Source organism: Talpa europaea (assembly GCF_964194135.1).
Source record: "Talpa europaea genome assembly, chromosome: 5".
In the NCBI taxonomy this organism is placed as follows: domain Eukaryota; kingdom Metazoa; phylum Chordata; class Mammalia; order Eulipotyphla; family Talpidae; genus Talpa; species Talpa europaea.
The window spans coordinates 93,359,794-93,382,024 of record NC_140071.1 but is presented as its reverse complement, the minus strand read 5'-3'; positions in this window follow the sequence as shown (position 1 = coordinate 93,382,024).

Below are 22,231 nucleotides of genomic sequence, written 5' to 3'. Positions count from 1 at the left end.
GGTACAGTCAGAAGTGTGGGAGGGTGACAGAATTCACCAGAGTCAGAGTGGAGAGTAGAGCAGGCAGACTGATGAAGTACACTGCTGAGGGGAGAAGCGGGCGGGGAGAGGTCTGCGCACCATGTGGGACCCTCGTCCGGTGGCCGGGGATTGAACCGGCGCTGCAGAAGCTGCGGGCAGCTTTGCAACCCAAGGCTCACCCGCTGCGCCACCGGGAAGGCCCCACAGGCAGACGATCTTGACAGCGGCAGCAGTGGGCTGGACACGGTAGTTCAGGTTGGCAGGGCATCCTCAGTGCCAGAAGATACTCCCGAAGCTGACGTTATCCTCTTCATTCTGCCAGATCCCTACCTCCAGGGCTGTGGAGGCAGTTCCAAGGGATGCCAGGGCAGCATCCAGCTCCAGCACCTTGTCCATCTATGCCTCCTGGGCATCCACGCAGTCCCATAGGCCTTGCCCACCCCATCCTGTAGTAGGTCTTGACGTTGTCATACTTCACAAAAGTTAGGTTCCTTTTGAAGGTCACACATTCTATACAAAATTTCCAAAAGTATTAGTATTTTGAAATTGTAAAAATAAAAGAAAAAAGGATCAAGTTGAGATACTATGACCATATCCCAGCATGTGTCCTCCCAAAGGCTACCTGTCAGTCAGGGATCGCTCCCATGCTGAGATTATTCTTCTGTGACACATCAGCACATCTCATTCTGTGGTTTGAGATTCAATGACGCAGTAACTTGATCTTTCCCTTTGACCTTTCTGAAATTCAACTTTTGGCTTGCAGTGAAATCTGTGTTTCATTGACTGTGAAATTAGGAGAATCTCCAATGAGTAAAAAATGATTAGCTTTCACTTTTGGATGAAAACATGCCAAGGACAAACATTGATTTTAAGAGACCCTTTATAGAGCAATGCACCTTATAAAAGCTCACTTGGAGGCAGCGCACTGATGTATCAGTGCTGTAGCACTGGAGCTAGCTCTCACTTTACAGCTCATTGCCTCTCAGCTTTTCTTTTCTTTTTGGTGACTTTCTAAGTCAGTTTGTTTATGACCTTGAATTACAGTGTTTTAGGTATGATGACACAATTGCCAGATGATATTTACCAAACTTTAAATAGTAGATATTCAAATACCCTCTATTTTTCTGAACTGTAGTGAAGCAACACCTTTTTCTTCCACTTGCCCCAGCTGAGCAACTGTATTTTCTATGTAATCATATCACCTTTTAATGCTTTACTATATGCTTATCACTTATACTTTATTTTTTTAAATTTAAATTTTATGTTTATATTCCCATACAATTACAACCCCCTTATTTTGACCCCAATCCCTCCTTTCCCTGCCCCCCACCCTCCATAGAGTGTTTCTGGTTCATAGTTGTTTGTTGATTTTGATATTTTCTTTCTTATAGTTATTCTTTCTCCTGGTCCCTTACTTAAGTTTTCTAGATTCCTGCTACGAGTGAGACCATCTGGTATTTTTCTTTTTCTTTCTGGCTTATTTCACTGAGCATGATCCCTTCCAGCTCCATCCATGTTGCTGCAAATTGCATGTGTTTATCTTTTTTGAATGCTGAGTAATATTCCATGGTATCACCTATACAGATTTCCCCTGCTATCTGAAGGTAGAGCATTCCTATGAACCTTTCATGAGCCAAAAGTGGCATTAATCAAAGAAGTAATTGGAAAGATGTGATGAAAATTGAACATAAGTATTCAGATGTCTCCGTAGCAGTCTATTTATATAGAGTTATAGATAATGGGTTTTAAAAGCAAAGCATTTTGTATGGAAAAATTTTTGAGGATTCCCTGGAACCCAGAATAACCAACCATACCATATTGAATAATACATAAAAACTAAAAGAAAACTAACATATAGAAGAAACAGGTGTGATTTGATAAATATCTGGTTTTTATGAAGTAGTTCCTGGGGAAAGAGCTGGATGGTGCCTCTCTCACTGCTCTCTCACTGCTCAGCTGGATGGTCCTGCTGCTTCTAGAAAGGCCATTGCAAAGCAAACCCTAAAGGCAATTTTTGCTTTTTGCTTTGTTGTAAAAACGACATCCCTCCTCAGATTTATTTTGGTTCATGAAAACAGGTACTGATGTAGGTTTTCTGTGAAAGCAAAGTGGCGTAACTGAACTTTATAAAAGCAAGTAGTACCTGCATTTGTTTATATGATTTCCTTCTGGGTTGTAAGCTGCTTGACAGTAGGTCTTCAAGGCTGTGTACTTCTGGCATACAGCCCCAGACGTGGACCATAGCACTAGGTATATTTTGACTGGGTGGACTCATTATTTGAAAATTTTCAAACATAAATAATGTAAGGGTGGCTCAATGGAATGTGGTGGGCTTGAGTGTGGAAATAACCCGATATTTATATTTTATCTACAAGCTTTTTTTTTTGGAGATTTGCACTGTGTATAAAGGCCTGGGTAGGCCACATGACTCCAAAGACTTCTTTCTCTTCCTTTGTATTATTATATTCAAGTATCCAACGCCCAGTTCTGCAGTTGGTAATTTAGTGAGCTCCAGAATACTAGGAGGCTTTTCATTTTTGAGAACAAGCCTTAAGCTTGACATAATGCTGCGGTGCTTTCAAAAGCAAATACTCATTTATTTTCCCTTAGGCAAATTTTACTTCTTCAGACAAAGGTTTAGGTAAGGATTTTAAAGAAACAAAATGCTCACTGCATTAGAAAAGGCAGTTATTGCTCTGGAATCCATTTTATATCTTTCCCTTGGCGTGAAGGAGTTATATTGCTTCTGTAAAATAACTTTCCCTCTTTAGTTATTCAATTTGATTCAAGGATTTTTGATTAAGCATTCGGGGGTTATGAATAAATAAGAACCAGAAGTTCAGTAATTGGGATATCATTACTATCTAGTAGCACATTTAATACTCAGCTTCACTGTGCTGAATAACCTTTTCCTTCCATCTTCCTTGGTGATATTACTCCCACCCTCTACCTCGCCCTGCTCCCCCGCCCCAAAAGGCAATAATGTCATTGCAAGCTTCAGAAGTTAGCATTAAAATGAATACTTTTTAATTTCTTTGGATGAGATGGGGCTCTGGGCTCTGGGACAATGCTGATGGATGATGTTTTAATGCAGCTGAAATGTTATTTTTACTGAACCAGGGAAAACTATAAATTTTGCTTCATTGCCACTGATGGCTCTATGCATAAAACTACGGTGGCGCCCCTCGGCCGTGAATAATCACCTCCGCACGGCAGATGTTACTTTGCGGGGAAAGCAATTCTTATGCCGAAGAATTGTGGAAAGATTAATTGTCTACAGCTGTTTCATGGCCCACAGCAATCTTGATACATTTATGATAAGTTTAAGAGCTCACTAGAGGCAGCTCCTATTCCCTGTTGTGAGAAGGGGGGCGGGGGAAGAACCAGAGGCTTTATTTTGACACCTGGATTCATAGAATCTGTCAGCTCCATTACAGCCTTCATAGAAATCCGGCCCCTGGCAGTTCTGAAATGATTGTGAGTGAGGTAAGATGCAGGAATTATCCATACGTAGATAAAGAAAAGGAGACTGAGAAGAATTATTCAAATTTGTGCAAATGAATTGCTTCCATTTTTCCTCCCTCTGCCAAGTGGAAATTGAACGTGACCTGCTCTGACCTTTCTCTATTAAGTGCTGCAAATTGCAGTAAATGCACAGTTCTGAGTGCCCTAATGAGACAGAGCTCCAGCAATGCCTCATTAATAAGGGGAGTTTGACCTTGTTGGTCAGCCCTTCATTCGATATTGAAAAAAAATAAGAAAAAAGAAGAGATGACCCACTGTAAATTTTGAACAATACATTTGATTTAGTTTGCATATACTCCCAGCAAGACGGTTCTCAACCTTTTCTTTCTGCTGTTTCCCTGAACCACAGGCTAGGAAGAGTGGTACTTACTTTTTAGGCGACAGTGCAATGTGGTGCAATCTTGGCAGAGCCAGTGCCAGGCTTCACCCTGGGTGGAAGGGACACTCGTCTCCTCCTCCTCTTGTCCTTCGCACACTAGATCCATGAGTTCTTGTCTTTCTCCTCTCCTCTACTTTCCTCCTTCTCTCCCTCCTTTTTTTTTTTCCTTTTAAATGAAGGAATTTCAAAGATATGAAACAATGGTACTTCAATAAAAAAGGAGAAAAAAGAAAATACACTTAAATTATTGAATTTTCTGAAACTCTTAAGTAAAGTGATGTTACTCTCAAAGAAATTTACATTGCAATGAATAAATTTTACAAAGAAGGAAAGAAAAGGACTTTATCAATGTTGAAGTGTGCACCCATATGCATATATGTGTGTGTTTAAAAGGGGCATTATCCCTCTGATTTTTAAAAATATATTTTATTTTATATAATTCTTACATCATTTTTCATTTTTGCACAATGTATACATTTTCATTTTGGTTATATTCCCCATGAAATTGCACCCTTCTTATTTTGACCCTAATCTCCCCTCTCTTCTCCCCCCCCCCCATAGTGTGTCTCTGGTTTATAGTTGCTTGTTGATTTTGATTTTTTCTTTATTATAATTAGTCTTTTTCCTGGTCCCTTATTTAGGTTTTCTAAATTCCTGCTATGAGTGAGACCATCCAATATTTTTCTTTTTCTTTCTGGTTTATTTCGCTGAGCATATGATCCCTTCCAGCTCCATCCGTGTTGCTGCAAATTGCGTGAGTTTATCATTTTTGATTGCTGAGTAATATTCCATTGTGTATATATACCACATCTTCTTGATCCAGTCATCTACAAAAGATAGCCCTCTGATTTTTATTGTGGGTTGGTGCAGACCCAGGCTGAGATACTTTCTCCTTGTCTGATGTAACGAAAACCTAGGGTAAGAGACAGAGTGCTGATGTTTGCTTTTGAAGAATTACTTATACTTGTTAAGCATGGGGTGGGGTTGGTGTGGGGTAGCTGCTGGTGGTGCGACTGGCATTTGGGGCTCCTTTGTCCTCACCAGTTACAAATTTAGCTTTAGACTTATTTTAAACCAGTGCTAGTAACACATCTAATTTTATTATGGAATTTCCTAAATTACAGGGAGACCCTCTGAACAAGGCAAGAACTGTTCTTAATTTATGTAAACATTAACTCCTAACTAATAGAGATGTGTTGAAACTTTAAAGAGGCAATTTCTAGATACAAGGATATACTGCCTTGCAGAATTTTAACGTTTAAAAGAATCTTAGAAGTTATTCCTTTCAAACATTTTGCAAGACAAGAATCCTATAATATTCCTATAATATATGGAAGGGAGGGATAATATATTATCCTATAATATATGGAAGGGAGGCCAATTATCTTAGAATGGAATTATTTCATTATTGGCTGCTCTGACTCTTGTGAAGTTCTATGTAAGTATTATTAAAGTATAATTGCTATTAAGTGCTTACCATGATACAGTTGCAATTTGAACAGAAGATCTGAAACCATCAAAATGAGAAGGTAAGCCCCTTGGAGAACTGCTTATTCAATTGTTCTTTTGGTATGGCTTGTCTGGAGGGATATTCTAAGGAAATCACTATTAAAGATTTCCTTTACACAGTTTCATTTTTATGAGGGCCCATGGGAAAACACTTTTTGATTTTTAGAACTAGACTAGGAAAAGCTTTACTTGTTCTTAGATGCTGGTTTGACTTTGTTATAATGGACTTGAGACTTAACCTAATCATCTTTTCCTCATTTCTTTGGCTATGGGGATGGCCAGAGCTAAATGTATAGTCATTTATGGCAAACATGCAGACTCTCCTGGTGTACAATGGGCTATCGTGGGGGACTACGGGTGTTTTTGTGTTGTTTGTGGTATGGTGACTACATCCTAGGGGAGAGCCTATGCTTCCAAAACACTAACAAGGATGTAAACCAGTGGGAACTTCAATTAAAAAAAAACAACACTAAAAACCATATTTTAAAAGTAGGTAATTCCTGGTTGTGGTACCAAGTTAAAATTATGAAGAATACAATGGAAATTGTCCTCAATTCCCTCAGGCAACAAGTTTCCATTTAGAAGCAACCACTGTTACCAGTCTGAGCATTCTCTGCTTCTATAATGTAGACTGAGTGTGTGAAGGGCTCTGCTAAAGGTGTTAAGTGCGATGAGGAACCATCAAGTGGTTTGAAGCAGAAATCAAATAGTTCAGACTGCACATTGGGTGGAACTTGTTGGGAGCTGCTGATAATTGTGTTGACTGAAGTTCAGGGTGACTTCGGGGAATTTGCTTTTGTAGTCCTGCTAGGTGCTAATAAAAGAGGATATAGAGGTAAGATGGAGTAAGATCTGCAGGATCTGGTAATTAAATAGATGGCGAGGATTAAGGAAAAAGGGAATTCAAAGATGACTGACTAACTCTCTAGCTTCAGAAATTACATGGATACTGTGGCCATTATACAGATAGATGGTTTGAGGGAAGAAGAGTTAAATTTAGATATGTTGAGTTGGAGCAACTTGAGGAAGTGAGTAGATAGTAGGTGGGTAGGGGTAAAAGTCTGGCACTAATAAGAGAGATCTCAATTGAATAAAAATATTTTGGAATCATAAATCTAGAGATCCTAGGAAAAAACTCAGAATATTAAAAATATGTGGCATCACCTAGTGAGAGTGATGAAATGTGATGGACTTTGAAATATTAAAAGGTGCCTCAAGTTGTCTTTTCTCCAACTGCTTCCAGTGCCTACAGTGTTGTCTCTGGCCCACAGTGGGTATTTTGGGACTAATGCGCTGTTTAGTAACTAATTGTCTTAGTCATCTTTAATTTATCAATGTGCTATTGAAAAGATCATATTTGGATGCAAACTTGACATGAGTTTTAATCTTGACAGAATATAATGAGGTTGAACTGGGCAGCATTTTAAAATAATTAATGTTATGTAAGTAAATGTTGGACCTTTTTAGCTGCTATTTTCTTTTAAGGGCACATATTAAGTTTGTGAGAAGTTAAGACTTACAGTAGGTTTTTTCTCTGGTGTAAGTTTCTGTTCTTTTTTTTTTTAAGATTTATTTATGCATACAAGAACTGGGGTACAGACCAGAGATGTGTGTGGGGGGGGGGTGGGTGAGAGGATTCACCAGAGACAGAGTGGGGAAAAGAACAGGCAGATTGACTGAAATACACTGCTGAGGGGAGCAGCAGGTGAGACAGGAGAACTGCTGCACCATGTGGTTCGATCCCTGGCCGGGGATCGAACTGGTGCTGCAGTGTCTGAGGATTGCTCCATAGGTTGCGTCTTAACCCCTTGCGCCACCAGGGAGGCCCAAGGTTCTGCTTTAGAGAATGACATTGTTTTGCTGGGTGAGAGGGCTCATATACCAAACTCTACACTACAAAGAACTGAAATTCCAGAAAGGTCCCACCCCTGGCATCCTAGTCTTTCATCAGCTAGACTATAAACCCTTTTTAGTTGCTGCCATCCTCTAAAATGACCTATCTTTTCCCACCATCCATTGCCAGTTCACTGGAGTCACTCGCAGGCTTTTGCTCTGTGAAATTTGCCTTCCAGTCTGGCCAACATGTTGAAACACATGAAAAGTGGATGCAGATGGCTCTCCCCATTATTATTTGTTTCCTTTGATTTTTTTACACCACTACCATCTCATGCTCCTTTGATCCTTTCTCCTTCTCCCTCCTTCTTAACCTTAGAAGCCTTAATTTATTAGTTCTTGCTAGTTTTTATAAGTACTTTGTTTTGCTGAATCATCCATTGTATAAATATCCCATATTTGTCTTTGTTATTCTGACTTGCTTTAGTACACATAACTCCCTTGAACTTCCATTTTGCTATAATGGCAACATTTTATCTTTCTTTATGGCTAAATAGTATTCCATCATGTGGACATACCACATTTTCTTGATCAGATCTTCCTTTGGTGGGCATTTATGCTGTTTCCACGTCCTGGCTTTTAATAAAAAATGCAGTGGAGCATATAGTTTTTTGGTTGATTATTTCATGATTTTTTTTTTTTTGGAAAGAAGCACAAGAGTAGACTTGCTGGGTCACATGGTATTTACATTTTTAGATTTTTAAAGGTAAATCCAGATCACTTTCCAAAATGACCACATCAGTTTATGTTCTCACCAAAAAGTGTAATAGGGTTCCTTTTTCCTTATTCTGTCTAGCATTTGTTAAGAGTCTTTTTAGTAAGTACCATTCTCATGGGTGTGAAATGGTATCTCATTGGTTTTGACCCATGACTCCCATATTAAAAGCAATGAGAAACATCTTTCCATGTGTCTATTGACCTTCTGGATATCATCTGTGGTTGATTGTCCAGATATGCCCAGAAATAGTTTTATAAGAGTTACCACCTAACCTGTTTCTGTAAACATATATTTAAATACTACATTTAAAAATATAAGTGACATATAGTTAATAATGAAATATGTTTATTTTGGTAATTAAAAATATTTTTATTTTATTATTTATTTATTTTGAAAGATTTATTTATTTATACAAGAACCAGGGTACAGGCCAGATTTGCGGGAAGGTGAGAGGATTCACCAGAGACAGAGCGGGAAACAGAACAGGCAGACTGAAGAAATACACTGCTGAGGGGAGCAGCAGGTGAGACAGAAGAAGTCTGCCCCACCACGTGGGACCCTCGCTGGCTGACCGGGATTGAACCTGTGCTGCAGAGGCTGTGGACAGCTTCACAGTGTTGCGCTCAACCACCTGCACCACCAGGGAGGCCCTAATTCAAAATATTTTCATAAGCAATTGCACCAATATTGTACAGGGATTTGTGTTGTTTCATATTGTCATCAGCACTTGATCTTGTCAGCTTTTCATTTTATCCACCATATTGGTTATCTAGTGGACTCATGATGGCTTAAATTTATATTTCCTGGATGAGTGAGAAGGTTGAGATCTTTTAATGTTTTTTTGATTTTTAATGTATCCTCTTTTAAAAAGTGTACCTTAAAACTTTACTATTGGGTTGTCAATATTTTTGATAGGTAGCATATCTCTACATATTTTATATATAAATCCTTTTTCAATTATGTATTTCATTTTCAAACTCTCTATCAATAGTAGATTAACATAAATTTTTATATATTCACATAATGAAATATTATATAGTAATGAAAATAATTAACTGTATGTTACAACATGAGTAAATCCATGCATAAAAAGGTACACACTGTATCACTCTGTTTATCTAAGGTTCACATGTAAACCTCATCCATGGTGTTAGGATTTAGGATAATGGTTACCTTTTCGGCGATAATTAGAATGGGGCATAAAAAGCTTCTGAAATGCTGCTAACTTTTAATTTCTTGACTTGGGTGGTGTCTAAACTGTTGTATTTATTCATAATTAATTGAATCTCATAGTTTTGATGTGTGCACTTTATATTTTTAAAAATGCTATGGGCTGTAGAGCTTGACAAAATGCATTTGATAATTAACTTAGCAAAATGGATTATAATGTTTTCAAAGAACAATACCAATTAGAAGTATTTATATATACTTATACATATATAAAACATACATGTACTATATATAGTACATCTATAGTATATCTATGTTATGTACATAACTAATATGTTTTATATATATATGACTAATTTGCCCTTTAAAAACAAGTATAGTATTGGGAATGAGAGTTGGGAGTGTTAATAAGTTAGAGGTGAAAAATGTCTAGCATTTTTTGTGGGAGAAGTAAACTCTCATCCTATATTGCAAGTTCTTCCTGAAGCAATATTCTGGGAATCCCCTTTAGAGTTAACACCTGGATATAGGTAAGGTGGAAACGATAGAAAGATGTAGCTGGGGACTGAATGTGGACTGCCTCTGGTCTAGCTGTGCATAAAATCCCTGATGATAAGCACAGAAAAACAAGCAGCTTTGAAAACAGAATATATTCAACAATTTCAAGATGCAAAGATATGTTTTTTTTTTTTCTCATGGGATGATTCAGAAAACAGTTCCTCAAATGGGTTTTACATAATTAAAGAAATCTCTCTGCATGAAGGAAACCAACCAAATCAAAGAGTGGAGTGTGGAGCAAATTCCCTGATTTTTGATTCACTGTAAGGATTACACTGGTATATGATTCTAATAGCACAAATCTTTTTTTTGTAGTTAATAGTGTGGCCTCTGCAGTCTCATTAATACATCATGTTCCATTTAAATAACTGAAATGAGAGTGGCATATTTTAGTTTTATTTTTAATTAAATTAAATTCAAATTAAATATATAATTTCATAGGGCAGCCATAGACTATTCAACTGTACAAACATGAAACTATTATAGATTAAAATATACCACCTAGTTAATCCCAATTTTACCTTTTGTGGTAATATCACAGTCACCATCAAGAAGAAACATTTTTCCCCCACTGAGTAAATCTGGTGAATAGTGCCTAATAAGATATACCAATTATAGAAAATGATCTAACCCAAACTCTAACAAGCTAACAAGATATTGGGAATTTTTCTTACACCTTGTCTGGGCTAGCGACCACAATTTATTTTAATTGATTGCCTATGGTAACTTTTAGAAATCTAATGGCTTTATGTTAACTATCTATTTGGGGAGAAGGGGCTAGCGATCACTCTGTTTTCACATCAGACCAATGATAGCTTTTTCAAGAAAGGCTCTCATTGGGCCTCCCCTGGTGGCGCAGGCGGTTGAGCACAGTGCTGTGAAGCTGTCGGCAGGCAGCCTCTGCAGCGCCGATTCCATCCCAGCCTGCTGGCGAGGGTCCCCCATGGCACTGCAGACCTCCCCTGTCACGCCCACTGCTCCCCTCAGCAGTGTATTTCGTCAGTCTGCTGTTCTGTTCCCCGAGCTGTCTCTGGTGAATCCTCTCACCATCCCACAAATCTGGCTTGTACCCCGGTTCTTGTATAAATAAATAAATTAATTAAAAAAAAAAGAAAGGCTATTATTCTCTCAGGATGAGGAAGGCTTTTCTGGTGGAGATTCCTTTAGTTTAGTGTTTTGATCGAGTCTTGACTAAAACTTGCCTCTGGTTGCTCCCAGCCCTTGTGACTTTCTCTCTGACCTTGCTGACTGCTTCTCCTGGCTGATGTTGTTAAGGGGTGCCAGAATATGCAACCCCAAAATATGCCTCTTTGTCATATGGATTATTTTGAAATAAAGGCCACTGAGAACTAGCAGATGTAGGAGAAGTTCCCAAAACAGGATGCACAAATTTCCATTTGTAGAGATGTCTCTACAAATCCTTATCTACAAATCCTTATCTAAAATCCTTATCATCACACTTTTCTAAACACCCTTCCTTGTCTGAAGTCCCAAGCCTCTTTCCCCCTGATTAGTCTAAGATGGTGCTTAAACTCAAGTTCTAATAACTCCTCTGCATTGCTATGGCTGTGTGCTCCCAGGTGTACATATACATATTAATAAACTTCCATTTGTTATTTTCTTGCTAATTTGTCATTGACCACTCTAATATTTAGGGCTCCAGTCAGATAACCTAAGATGGGTAGAAGAAAAGACTTTTTCTTTCCTTACAACTCATTAAATCTAGGTGTAGAATTGTACTTAGAATTGTATTTAAAAGCTCTCAGTTTTGATGATATGCATCTTTTATATGTAAAAACATGTAGAATATACATAAGTTTACCACATTAACCATTTTTATCTGTGGCATTAGTTTCACATTATTATTTTACCATTACCACCATCCATTCACAGAACACTTTTCATCTTCCAAAACTGAAAATAAATCTATAAATAATAACTCTTCATTTTTCCTATCTTCCTATCCCCTAATCCTGGAAACCACCACTTTATTTTCTGTCTCTAACAGATCTTTTTATTTTTATTTTTTGATACCACTTTCTTTCTCCTGGCTTGAGTGAAGTATGCTCTCGTGGGATGCCTCCCCACCTCACCTGGCTCAGTTTGGTCTTCCCATCTAGACAGATTTGTTCATTCATTCATACATTTATGTATTTTTTAAAAAAGGGCTTTATTGTTTTTCTACTATATGCCAAGCCCTCTAACATATTGTAGACCATCCAAATGTCAGACTTATAGTAATGTGCATCATATGGAATTATTCTGTTAACCTGTTGAAATGTTAGAATCTCTCTCTTGCTTCTTTTACACCTTGAGCTTCTATTTATTTTTGTCGAGGTGCATATTATATACAAGTAGTCCTTTAAATTACATTTGATCACCAAATATTTGAAAACCAATAACACATAACACATGAGTCAAAGAACAAATAAAAAGAAAATCAGAAAGTGGTTTAAACTGAAGAAAAATAAAAACATGCCATATCAAAATTTGTGAGATGCTGCTAAAAAAGTATTTGCACATTGATGGTAAGAGATATCTATTTAGAAAAAAAAATCCATTTACTGACCTCAGTTTCCACTTTAAGAAACTGGAAGTATTGCCTTAATTTGGCTTAGTTTTTCAAAATATGTTGATGAATGGAAAGAACAAAGACTGTGTTAGATAGGATTCTCCAGAGAAATAGACTCAAAACTGGTGGCATAATTCAGCTTGTGTCCAAAGTCTTGAGAATTAGGAAAGTGGATGATTTTGGTCCCAGTCTATCTGAAGGCCTGAGAACAAGGAGCACCAATGTCTGAGGAGGAGTTAGAAATCTCAGCTCTCTTCTTCTATTTTGTGTTCTACTCAGGCCCTAAACAGATTGTATAATACTTACCTGCATTAATGAAGGTGATCATTACACAATCTACCAATTAAAATACTGATCCCTTCCAGGTACACCCTCATAGACTCACCCAGCAATGATATTTTACCAGCCATCTGGGCTTATCCCAGAGAAATTGACACATAAAGTTAATCATCACAAAGACCAAGTGGAAATCAATGAAGCAGAAAACAGAAACAATAGAGAGACAATCAATGGAAGAAGGTTTTTTTTTTTTTTGAGTTGTTAAATAAAATTGATAAATCTCTAGTCAGAATGATAAGGGAAATGAGAGATGATACAATTCCAAGTTCAGAAATGAAAGATGATAATACACATACTGCAGATATTAAAAGGATAACAATATTCATAGTATGATGAACAACTTTCCCCAAAAGATTCAATAACATAGATGTAATGAACAACTTCCTTAAAAGACACAAGTTGTCAAAGTTACCTCAGTATGAAATGGAATACCTGAATAACTTTATTTGCTAAAGAAATTGAATTTATAATAAATAAAAAGCTTTATACAAAGTAAACTCCACTCCTTGGTGATTTTACTGGTCTATTGTTCTGAATAGTTAAGGAATAAATAATAGCAATTATACAAAATTGAAGAAGAGGAAATATTTCCCAACTTAATAAATGAATCCAGCATTATTCTGATATCAAAACCAGATAAAGACACTGCAACCAAAAGAAAACTAAAGACCAATATCCTCATGAAAACGAATGTAAAATTCTTCACAAATTTTTAGCAATTTTATTGCTGTGATAAATAAAAATGACAACATGTTATAACCAAGTGAAGTTTATTCCAGGAATGATGTTTGAAAATTAGTTAATGGAAATTATCATGTTAACAGATTTAAAAAGGAAAAAAAAAGATCATCTTAATAATTGCAAACAAAACATTAGATGAAATCCAGCATCCATTATTGATAAAAAATAATAGAAAACTAGTAATAGAAGGGAACTTCTTTTTTTTCTTTGAATTATATCACATTTTAATGAGGTAGCATACAATGTGTATGATTCAGAGGTATAGGTTCAATTTCTTTGGATGTATTTTGCCACACAACGCGAGCATCCATAATCCTCCACCATAATCTATTGAGAATCCTCCCTACACCATTCTTACTCCCCACACTGTCCTATGATACCCAACTCTGCAGTCAGATCTTACAGGCTTATTTTAGATTAATTTTGTCTATTAGAAAGGAACTTTGTTAACCTATAGTTGGAATCACACTTAATGGTGAAAGATGAAATATTTTCATCTTATGATCAGAATCAGATAAAGATGTTTTCTTTCCCATTTGTACTTATATTGTACTAGGGCTTATAGCCATTATAGTAAAGCAAGAAAAAGAAAGACAAAGTAGCCAGATTGGAAAAGAAGTATTAAAAATGTCTATAATCCTAATGAAATTTATGAATCTATGAATCTTGTGGAATCTTATGAAATTTATTAAATACTCCTAAGACTAATAAGTGAGTTTACCAGTGTTTCAGGACAAAAGATCAATGTATAAAAATCATATTTTTATATGATAGGAACACTTGGGAATTGAAATTCAAAAACAATACTATTTACAATTATATAAAACATATCACATATATTGGCGTAAATCTGATGAAAGATGTGTACAACTTATACCCTGAAAACTTTATATCATTTCTGAGAAAGTTTAAAAATACATAATAAATTGAAAGATATCTATTTCTTTAGCAATATTGGTAAGATTTTTATTGTCCCCAAATTTATATATACATTTAACACAATGCCATTCAATATCCCAGTAGGCAAATTGTAGAAATTGACAAGTAAATTCTAAAATTTGTAAGTAGATTCCACACTAGCTGAAACAATTCTGCAAAAGAATAAAGTTGGATAACTTACTCTATCTTACTGAAAATATTATAAAGCTACAATAATCAAGAAGGTTTGGTAGTGTTGTGAACATAGCAATAGAAATCAATGGACTAGAATAGAGAAACCAACCTATTCATACATGGCCAATTGATTTTCTCTATATGGCAAAGGCAACTTAGTGGAGAAAAGATATTCCTTTCAACAAATATTGTTGGAACAATTGGCTATCAATATGCAGAACAATGGACTTGGACACATACCTTGTAACAAAATTAACTTAAAATGTATCATAGACTAAAACATAAAGCTTAAAACTATAAAAAAGTTAAAGAAAATCATAAAACTGTAAGTTAGATAAATATTCCTTCAAAAGAACACATGATCCATTAAAAAAAGATAAATAGGATTTCAAAGTTGGAAATCAAAATTAAGAATTTCTCATCACAAAACACTGTTAGGATAATGATGACATTGCAGACTGAGATTAAATATATGTAAGTTGACTATCTGATAAAAATATATCCAAAATATACAAAGAACTTTCAAAACTCAATCCTCCTCCTCCTCAATGCAATAAAAGAATGGGTAAAATATTTGAACAAATAGTTCATCAAGAAATATAGATGGAAAATTAACATGAGAAAATGATTACCATTAGGGAAATGCAAATTAAAACCTCAATGATGGGCCTCCTCTGGTGGCGCAGCGTTGAGCGCTGGGCTGTGAAGCTACCCGCAGCCTCTGAGGCGCGGATTGGCGAGGGTCCCACATGGTGCGACAGACCTCTCCTGCCATGCCCGCTGCTCCCCTCAGCAGTGTATTTCATCATTCTGCCTGTTCTGTTCCCCATTCTGGCTCTGGTGAATTCTCTCACCCTCCTGTACCCAGTGCTTGTATAAATAAATAAATAAATCTTTAAAACAAACAAACAAACAAAACCTCAATGAGATAACACTGCTTACTTGTTACAATGTCTAAAACTAGAGACTTACCATGAGAATGTGGAACATTTCTCATAGTCTACAGCAAGAATGTAATATGATGCAATCATTTTGGCAAAGAGTTTGGTATTTTCCTGAAAAGTTAAACATACAATTACCATATGACCCAGCCATTCATTCCTATGCATTTATCCAAGTGAAATGGAAGCAACATCCATACAAAGACTGTATTCAAGTTCATGTCAACTTTATTTGTAGCAGTCCCAAACTGGGAAACAACCCAAGTATCTATCAACATGTGAATGGATAAAGAAATTGTGGAAAACTGCTTAGCAACATAAAGGAATGAACATCCAACAATATGGATGGAATCTCAAAGGCCTTATGCTACTTGTATGCAGACAGCAAAATATAGTACATATTGTATAATAACATTAATATAAAGTTCTAGGAAATGCAAATTCATTATAGTGACAGAATGCAGATCTGCAAATTGTCTCTTTAAGGAGAGAGCCGGCAAGAGGCGAGGAGAGTAACAAAAGTGCATGAGGAAACTTTTGAGAATGATGAATGTGCTCATTATGTTGATTTTGGTGATGGTTCATAAGCATATGTTGATGTCAAAACTTAACAAGTTGCACACTTTATATATACGCAGTATACTATATGCCATTCTATAAAACTGTTTAAAAAAATCCTACCACGTGTTTAAGAGCTCCAACTCTACTTAGCCAGGCCTCAGCATACATATCTCCATTCTATGACCGCATACTTTTCATTAAGTTGTTTAACCTCTTTAATCTCCAGTTTCCACCTGTGCAACATCACCTCATAGTGGTGATGTAAGAAGGAAATGATGTAATTAAAACAACGATGAGGACAACAAGAAAATCAATCAACCAAACACACCACGATGTATACCATGGCTAAATAGTTCATACTGTTATTAAGATCATGAGTTCTCACTACTGATATAGAGGGAATAAAAAGAACAGGAGCATTGTGGGGGTAATATAAAAGTTCACAATGCATCTATAATGATGGTAATAAACTTGTCTTAAAATGTTTGGACTTTGCTCAAGTATTACAAAAATTTCATCTTGTTTTCTGCTTGATGATCCACTTCTAATACCACTAATCAAACTTTCTGTAATCCTTTATAGGTAATCTAATGCAGTGCTGGCTTATTTTCATTTTAGCTTATTTTATATACTGCAATTGAAGTTGTCAAACAACTAAAAAAGATTGTTCTACTCCCTTGGTCAGTTACCATTCAATTTCCATTTCTTACAGAAGTTAAATCCAATTTTCTCAGAATGACTTGAAAGTGCTACACAATCTGATGATCTTCTACTATCTTAGAACATACAGTATAGACATTAAGATTATAAACCTTGGAGTAGTACCTTTTGGTTGTGCCTCTGTTTCTGTTTTGAAGATAGAAACAATAACAATACCTACTTCATAGGACTATTTTGAGTATTAAATAAATTTGGGCAAATAAAGATTTGGAATAGTGCCTGGTGTATAATAAAAACTCAGTAAGTTTTTTTTTTTCCTATTATTTTATCCTCCTCCAATTGCCTTTCTACGCATTACTTCCACCTCATTACTTGCTATTTATGGGGACTGAATTGTGTCCTCCCAAAATTCATATGTTGAATCTTAACTCCCAGCATTTCAGAAGTCCCTGTTGAAGAAAAGGACTTTAAATAGGTCATTAGAATGGGTCCTCATCGAATCTGACTGGTGTCTTTCTAAGAAGAAATTTGGAAATTTGTTCATAGCCCCTTATACAGAGGAAAGGGGTAGGTATACAGAAGAAAGGCTGAGTGAGGAAACAGGGAGAAAGCAGCCATCCATAAGCCAAGCAGTACGGCTTCAGAAGAAACTAAACCTGCCAGTCACTTAATCCTTGGATTTCTAGTCTCTGAAACAATGAGACATAAACTTCTGCTGCTTAAGTGCCCCAGTCTATGGCATTCTATTATGGTAGACCTAGCAAAGGAATATATTCGTCCCAAATATATTCTGCATTTTCCTATTTCTACAGCTTTACTCTCAGGTTGTGTCCTCTCTTTGAGAACTCTTTCCTCCAAAGTTCTCTTTCTGTAAAGGTTTGTCTAAATGATATCACCTCTAAAAGGTCTGAGGTTACCCTCCATTAGAATTATTTTCCCTTTTATACACTTTCATGAATGTACTACTTGTTCCTCTGTTAAATAATATTTACTTTTGACTTGTCTTCATTATAAATGAGCTTCTAGAAATTAAGAAATTAAGTATTAAAAAAATGTTCAACCTAAGTGTTTTATATATAGTATGGTTCCTTTTAAAAAAGATTTATTTAATTTATTAATGCATACAAGAACTGGGGTGTAGGCCAGAGGTGAGGGGGGTGAGTGGATTCACCAGAGACAGATTGGGAAGCAGAACAGGCAGATCTACTGAAATACACTGCTGAGGGGAGCAGTGGGCGAGACAGGAGAGGTCTGATGTGCCATGTGGGTAGCTCCCTGGCAGGAGATTGAACTCATGCTGCAGTGGCTGTGGATAGCTTCATAGTGCTGAGATTTAACTTCTTTGCCACCAGGGAGGCCCCTACTTAACAGACGTTCAGTAAATATTTATTAACTTGAATTGTTGACCAATGTTCTATAATGGCAAATGATTAGGAGTTTCAATTATGTTTTCACTCTGACTTTGATAGAAAATCAAATATATTCTAAACTGTCAACATTGATAGATGTGTAGCCTAACATAAACCAGGAGCAGTGCTTGATAATCTCATAGAAAAAACTGCACTTGTCTGGTTGTCTGAGGCAATCAGAATTATTGGATTGTGCTTAGGTTCTTGCTAAAAGTTTTCCATGCACTCACTCACAAGATCCAAATGAGCCAGGCAATACTATGGTGACAATATTACAGGTGATAGAATTAAACATAGAGGAAGGGGCTCCATGGTGGCGCAAGGGGGTAAAATGCAACCTCTGAAGCTATCTGCAGCCACTGCAGCACGAGTTCTATCCCCGGCTGGCCAGGGAGCAACCCACATGGCGCATCAGACCTCTCCTGTCTCCCCGCTGCTCCCCTCAGCGGTGTATTCCAGTCATTCTGCCTGTTCTGTGCCCCACTCTGTTTCTGGCAAATCCTCTCACCACCTCCCCTCCATGCCTCTGACCTTTAAAAAAAAACATAGAGGAAAATCTATGAATTGAATAGGCTTGTCATGAAGATGTGGTAAAGCCAGAAAAGGAACTGGCACACTTTCCAGTTCCAGAGCCCATACCAGAAGGGTGGACTCCTGTAGGTTTGAGTTCAAGGATGGGCTCACTGTTCTACTTACACTTCTCATGGCATTTTCTGTGACCTTCATGTTTGTCAGGTGGGGGCATATGAGATGCCTGAAGTTCCTTTTTTATAATGGAGGAAAGAAAACTATGTTTACATGAAGGATGATTAATGAAATAGAGGCAACATCAAGTCCAAGGGTCTCTAGCTGCAAAGGAAGATGTAGCAGAACCAGACAGAAAAAAATTCCTGTGAAGTTCTTTAAGGGGACAGTACTGACCAGTTGCTGTCCATTCTTGACACCCAGTTCATGGTCTGGAGGGGTCTTCTCAATTCAGATATTTATAGATCACAATTCATTGGAGGAGGAATTCTTTGTATTAGCTAATTAAAAATTAAATTTATGTTATATATGGTAAAAAAAATAGTAAAATAGATAAAAGTTTTTCTGTTCCCAATGTCCTTAAGTCTTTTTTTTTTTTTTAAAGTAAATCTTTACTTTTTTTTTAAAGATTTACTTATTTATACAAGCACTGGGGTACAGGCCAGAGCTGTGGGAGGGTGAGAGAATCCACCAGACAGAGCAGGGAGCAGAACAGGCAGAAGGACCAAAGCACACTGCTGAGGGGAGCAGCGGGCAAGAGAGGAGAGGTCTGCCTCGCCATGTGAAATCTCCCTGGCCGGCCGGGAATTGATTTGGTGCTGCAGAGGCTGGGGACAGCTTCACAGCGCTGCGTTCAACCTGCTGCTCCACCGGGGAAGCCCAATGTCCCTCAGTCTTTTAGAAAAATTATATACATTTGTGAATTTCTAGCAGTATAAATGAAACCATGCTATATATATTTTCTTTCTTCCTTTCTTCTTTTTAACGACCAGGTATGCTCTGTTGTAAAAATAGGTATTAAGTTCATTTATTTTTGTGAACTTGTAGAAATATAACTGGAAAGTAAATTTCCCAAAATGGATTGCTGGGTAGAATGGGTTCTTTGCTTTGTGACTTTATAAAGAAGGCAAAACATCTAGTTGATAATGACTAAATAAAGGACAATGAAAACTACAGATAATTAAATGTATTTATATAAAGCAGTTTACAACGAATCTGCAGAGTGGTACCCAGTAATTCTAATTGTTCCTACCACAGAGTTGATGGTGGCTGACAGCCAGCCCACTCTGGATTACTTTAGGGCTTCAAGACAGTTGTCATAGAGTGTGGGGCTTTGAGGATCTGGTGTATTCTTTTACCTCACTGTATTTAAAAGTCTGCTCTGGCATCAAGAGACTTTACATAATCTCTGAATTTAATATAATATTAATAATAAGAATTTATGTAATAAATAAATATAATAATAGTATAATGCACAATCTCAAAATGTGATCTTTGGATGCTGAATTTTTACAAATTTATTTCTCCAGAGACGTTTCACTTCTCTTGAACATCACCTGAACTGTACCTGTTTTACTTGTCAACTCCAGGAAGAGATACATAATGCCTTATTTCTCTACTTCTCTTCTAATTCTCATGCTTCAGTTTTTCTTTGGTATTGTGCTCTGCCATTATCAGTGTTTTGCTGAGAGCAGTGGTATTGAGAAGGACATCTGCCATTGTTTCTTGCAGAGTCATTTTCTTTATTGAGTTCAAGTTGAAAAATAAAACCCCATTGTGCCACCATGACACAAGGCGTGCAGTGTCAGTAAAACCTCCTCTCTTTCATCTTACCTCAGGGAAGTTAGGAGAATCCCTGGGTGATCTTCCATGTTCACTGTCATCAGTAGTGTAGCAAACCAGACTACTATTGCGCAGGTGATTTAGATACAAAAGCCTTTTTGGAAGTCTGAATCTTTATGGGTTTGGTGATTGGAAAGGAAATGTATTATTACGGAACAAAGAAAAACACGCTGGCAGAGCCTATGCTTTCCCCCAGTGTTTGTTCTCCCTTTCTTAGAGAATATATACAATAAGATATATCTACTTTAGCACCTGGCCACCTAGCTAATGATGTTGTTCACATTTCTCTTGTAGTTGGTCGTGGCGATGGACTAGGTACCAGTGAGTGGAAAACAGGCAGAAATGATGGGTACAATTTTCACGTTGTGCCCTTAAAGGAAAGAATTCATATTTGTTCAAACAAATGATTCTGCTTCCTCCTGGCTGGAATGTGAACATGCTGTCATTCAGTCATGTGAGACTGGAAAGCCCCTAGGGAAAAAGAGAGTTGGGTCCCTAATCATTATGGAAAAACCAGTGTTGGAACATTTAGCCAAACTTTTTTTGTGAGTAAGAAATACATTTCTTTCTCATTCATGCCGATATTCATTTCAGTCCTTTGTTATAATGAAATACAAACATAGTGCATATGAAAAAAGATACACAGAAGCATGAACACACTCATAGGTTATCCAAATCAGCACACCAACTTTTTTTATGTGGAGATATCTTAGATTAAAAACATGTCAACATATTTCAACTTGTATTTTTTCTTTTTTTATAATCAACATTGTCTTTTGGCAACCTCAATAAAACTTCACATTAGTTAAATGTAGAATGATGAATAGGGACAGTTAACAAGGCATAAATCAATCAGACTTTCGGATGAGATCATAAGCTACAGTTAACACAGTATTTTGCAGCTAGTAAATTCTCAAGTGCCTGATATAAACTTGAAATTTGTAAATGTTTCCAAGGTAAGTATAATTACCAGGTTGGGGAAAAAAAGAATATTTGAAGTCAGAGGTTAAATGGAAGTAATAAAATTAAAAGCAACAGCTTACACTTACTCCTTTCTACCTGAGAACATATCCCAAGGCTCTTTCATCATAAATCTACTAATATTGTACATTATATCAATTTGTTCATAAAATGTATTCAACCAATCACTTGTACAAACTTCTGAGAAGATCTTAAAAGTGACAATATTGATAGCTTGTAGGTTAATCATTTATGCTCAGGGAAGTAGACCGCATTGATGGAGATAGGATGGGGCAGGTGAGCACTGAAGAAAGAAAAAAAACAAATGGCCCAGAATATTCATTGATTTTTTTTTCAAATAATCATTTAGTGCCTATTATATTTTATATATTATTCTAGATGTGAAAGTTTAAAGCATAATAATATTTAACTTATATCCCAAAGATGCTTATAATATAGCTAGGGTGGCAAACAAGTAAACCTACTATAAGATGAAATTCACTTCAAAATTTTAAATACTTTCTCAAGGCAATTCAGTGTTGGGTTAGTCAGATTACTGCACATTCCTAGACACAGTAATTGGCTCAGAAATGTGTAAAAGACTGTTCATTTTTTTGAGATTTGATATATAGAAGCCTGGAAAGAGAGGCTTTATTTTTCATTTGGATCATTTCTGTCACCTGTTACCACAAGATTCCTAATACATTTATATAAATTTCCTGTATGTAAAAAAGTCTGTGAAAAAGCCTGTGTATAAATTTCCTAGATGGCTTTAAATATCTGATCATTAAAAAA